General features: G+C 41.7%; 1 protein-coding gene across 2 annotated transcripts in view; it reads left to right on the top strand.

The window, feature by feature from the left end:
* Positions 1-4,405, top strand: part of FGGY (FGGY carbohydrate kinase domain containing) — a 137,860-nt gene that overhangs the window by 86,032 nt on the left and 47,423 nt on the right. The window lies entirely within an intron of this gene.

Genomic DNA, 4,405 nt, shown 5'->3' with positions numbered 1-4,405 from the left:
AAAATTGTTGTGCAGAGATCGTTCTAACGTCTAGCAGAGGATGTCCTCTCTGTGTCTCAGTTTCACTACACGTGAAAAATAATAAACGTCAATATGCCTCACAATAGGAGCGTCTCACAGGATGAATTTAAGTTAAATAGAAGGCAGAAAATCCGAGGGTCCCTTTGAATATGGATTTTAACTTTCAAAGAAGGATGACATGTCTTATTTGTTTTAAAAATAAAAATCAATTGCCCATAAATCTAAAACAGATGTTGTTTTTCTACTAAAAAGATTAAGGATTTTCTTAAGCTCATTAAAGGAAAAAAAATATTGACACCACATTGATCCTCCTATGTCATCGTAAGAATGTCTGAAGGCAGTAGAAAGCTATGAAAAGGACATGGTATTAGTGTAACAAAATTAGCTCTGAGTCTGGCAAATTGTGCTTATCTTCTGAGTTCTGCAGCAAACTTTGCACTATTTCTCCAAACTTACGCTTACGTCTAGTCATGTGTTTTAGTGGGATTGGGTGGTATGTATACTCAAACAGAATTTGGACTTTTTATTATGAAAATACAAATGCCAGCTGCTGCATGGCTTGAAAAACTTAAGCTTCTTCCAGATTATTTCAAGGACGGGAAATGGAAACCATTTGCTCTTTCTTAGGCATATATCTATGGAAAAATGTTCCCCCTGTTGCTTCTCAAAGACTGCGTGTCTATTTGGGGGAGTATGTTATATCCCAATTTTCTTACTTTCCACGTGCATCAGGATCTGTAGTCTGCAAAATGTGAATTAAACTCTTTGAGTGGAAGGAGGAAACAGAAAATCTGATGCTGCGGTACCAATACAGCCCAGCATGATAGCCAGCATTCTTTATTCCAGTTAAAAGTTCCCACAGCAGAAAAAAAAATGATAAGCTAGTACCCCACTGGCTATATTCATCAGTGTGGCGATACGCAACTCCCTCGTTTGCTCTGTTTATGTGTTGAAAGTTTGCTGGAATGTGTACAAACGGGACTTCAGTAGTAAGATGATAGGAAAGGCTCAGTGTAATTTGAGAAGAGCCAGCACGGGAATATCCTGTCCTGGCAAATTCCTGTTGGTGTCCAAAATACTAGGCCAGAAGTACTGGCTCCAGGGAGAGTTTGGTCTTTTAAACAATCTAAGTCTTTTAGTGTTATCGGACCTGTAGGACAATTGAGGACTTAGGACAGAAGAAAGATTTTTTTTTTTTAAATTCTTTTTTTTTAAAAATGATATTGTCATTTTTTATGTTTAGAACTTCCCATGATTTCACAAAGCATCTTTGTCTTTAATATCTTTGTGTCTTTAATATCCTTAGACTATTTGGTTTCAAGGGGGTGATTGGTAGCAGCCCACATGGCTTCACCAAAGGCGAGTCACACCTGACAAATTTGGTGGCCTTCTACGAGGGGGTTACAGGGGTAGTGGACAAGGAAAGAGCAACTGATGTCATCTACCTGGACTTGTGCAAAGCGTCTGGCACTGTCCCACACGATATCCTGGTCTCTAAATTGGAGAGACATGATTCAACAGATGGACCACTCAGTGGATAAAGAACTGGCTGGATGATCACATGCAAAGAGTTGTGGTCAACGGCTCAATGTCCAAGTGGAGATGTTACGAGTGGCGTACTTCAGGGGTTGATACTGGGATCTGTGCTGTTCAACATCTTTGTCACGGACATGGACAGTGGGATCGAGTGCACTCCCGGCAAGTTTGCCTGTGATACCAAGCTGTGTGGTGAGTTGTGGAAGCTCCATCCCTGGAGGTGTTCAAGGCCAGGTTGGACGGGGCTTTGAGCAACCTGGTCTGGTGGGAGGTGTCCAACTATTCTGTGATTCTGTGATTCTTCAGACTACATAGGTGTTGGATTTTAAGCTTGATACATGTGGTATAGCTAGACGCTTTCTTCAGAAATAACAGTAGAGTGGACAAAACCGCAAAGTTTGCTGCATTAAAAATATTTTGAGATGAGACTTCAAAAATCCAGGCCCCTTCTGTCCCGAATGTTCCTTCCCACCTGTAGAGACACATGGTGTGTCCACAGCTATAGGATGGGAATGAGATGAGACGTTTGGGTTCTCAGCACACTTCCTTCGCTAGTTCACAGCAGATGGTAACTGGGAATTTTGACCTTATGCTGTGTTCTCAGTCAGGTCAGTGATGTGAAATTGGTCTAAAAATCAGGTTATTTTAGGATTTGCTTTCTGTTGCACTTCATTTTGTTATTGAAATTGTAAAAGAAGTCTTGCCCCATAGAGGTGTTGAAAACCCAAAGCTGTATTAATTTGTAGTTTTAAGAGAAAACAAAACAAAACCAAATGTCTTTGCAATGTTTTTGACGTAGCTTCGTCCACTTGGAGTCATAAATGCCTTTTTAAATTCAGTGCAGCTATTCTTGCTCTTTAATGGGTGTAGTCAGCCAAAACCTTATGCAGACACACAGACACATGTGTACGCACACATCTTTAGTGAAAGTAAGTCAGCGCATTAGAGCAGAAAGGGGAGAACTGAGCAAGATTCTCGTATTTGTTAGATGTGTTCCTAAGAGAAATCAGGATTGCTTGAAACGGTGGTGCTGTATGTTGAGAAACCAGTTTTTGTTGTTTTGTTTTCCTACTTAACTTCATGACAAGAATCAGCTGTAATGTAAGTTTATGGCTTGAGCAGACTATTGTTTGTGCAGCAACCTCCCTGCTGGTGTATTTACTAAACATGTGTGATGCACAAATGCCAGTAAACTGCATCTTGGAGCGTATTCCCTAGTCGCTAGCAAAAACTGTCTTTAAAGTTTGGCCTGTTTAAATATAGGGCGAATGTGCATCGAGTTTAACAGGAACACGCCTCAATTTTTAATTACTCCTCCTCAGAACTATTTTGACGTGAAATCCAGGCCTTATTGAAATCAATGGCAAACCTCAAGCATCCTTTAATGGGTCTAGAATTTTGCTAATGAAAAGCGAGATCTAAATACAAAAAAAAAATTGTCCCCTTGACTAAGACCTTTCTTTTTTTGCTGTTCCAGTATTGCAAACATACAGACTTATTTTGTTAGGGAATTCTCGTTTCTTCTTCTTGGAGAACTTCCCACCTTCTAGAGAACAACGGTTGCAGATTTGCCTTCCCACTAACGTGGACTAGTGGGAAGCGCATTCACACATCATGTGAGGGTGTAGGACTGCACTGCCATCCTCTTTTCCCAGGGGAATTTGTATACCTCGAATGTCTATACCTCTGTTTGTCCTGGAAGAGAAAACATGAATCATGCTTCCAAGAGAAGACAGGTTGCCTGCCAGGGGATAGATGACCTGTCTTCTCCAACCCCTGCTGTTAGATGTATTGATGTGTTCAACCAGTGCAGAATACATAACTAGTCTTTGTAGCAAGTACTAGGACCCAAGTTCCACTGCCTCATTCCCCATTGTGTACTGTTCCTTACTTGCTACACTTGGTAGTACACCTCCTTACGCTTTGTTTCTGGACCAGAAAGGAAGTCTAGAAAGTCTATCTAGTCTTTTGAAAGGAGAACAGCTTTATAAACGGAAGGAAAATGCCCTCCACCCTTAAAAACTGGTAATTTGCATCTTCTGAAGCAGAGAAAGGAAATGAACCAGAGTTTCCCACATCCTGAGTGGTCTAACCACAAAAATATTGCATAGGAGCAGGATATCACTGTATATGTGGGTGTTATATTTGTATGCAAGCGGTAGAATACAGCCCTGTTCGGTTTTTGGATGGTAGTGCTTAGATATCTGCTTTGGTGAAAGGGTTCACAGGTGTGAAGGAAGGAGTGGTTTGGGTAAAGCTAACCTAAGTAAGGGGCAGAATCTAATGTTTACCCAGACAAACGTTTCCTGTTGGCTAACCCAAGCCCAGGTTTGCAGCTTCTACCCAAGGCATCTAACTCTCCCGACAGCGCTGTAGAGCACTGGAGCTTGGGATTCCACTGCAAGCCTTGGGAGCCGGTGGCAGATCTCAGGGGACCTTGCCGTCCTCTGTCAGCAAGGTTCCCCCTCGATTCTTAACTCTGACGCCATACAGGATGAGTGCTCTTTAAACACCTGCTGCTGATTACATTGGTTGTATTTTCCGATGACAGGCAAGCAGAGTGTTGTATCTAACTATTCTTTCTAAGTAAGGTGTTTTTCTGGAGAAACGGGGTAGTTTCTCTCTTTCTGTAAAATACAGCTCCTGTTCCTGAAATTTCTGACTTTCTTCATAGCCAGACCCAGCTGTTCTGTAAACGGGAGTGAGTGGGGGCAGTTGTGCAATCAGTGGCTGCAGCTATGTCTTCTCACCTAAAACTGATACAAATGGGGGACATATTTCTCCACATTCTCTTTAGAGTTGATCTCTACCTATACATCTCCACTCATGTTGGTAACTCCAGTGGAGC

Source organism: Charadrius vociferus, unplaced genomic scaffold (assembly GCF_000708025.1).
Source record: "Charadrius vociferus isolate BGI_N301 unplaced genomic scaffold, ASM70802v2 scaffold163, whole genome shotgun sequence".
NCBI classification, from domain to species: domain Eukaryota; kingdom Metazoa; phylum Chordata; class Aves; order Charadriiformes; family Charadriidae; genus Charadrius; species Charadrius vociferus.
Note: the sequence above shows the minus strand (reverse complement) of the source record. Positions and strands in the feature narration are given on the sequence as shown.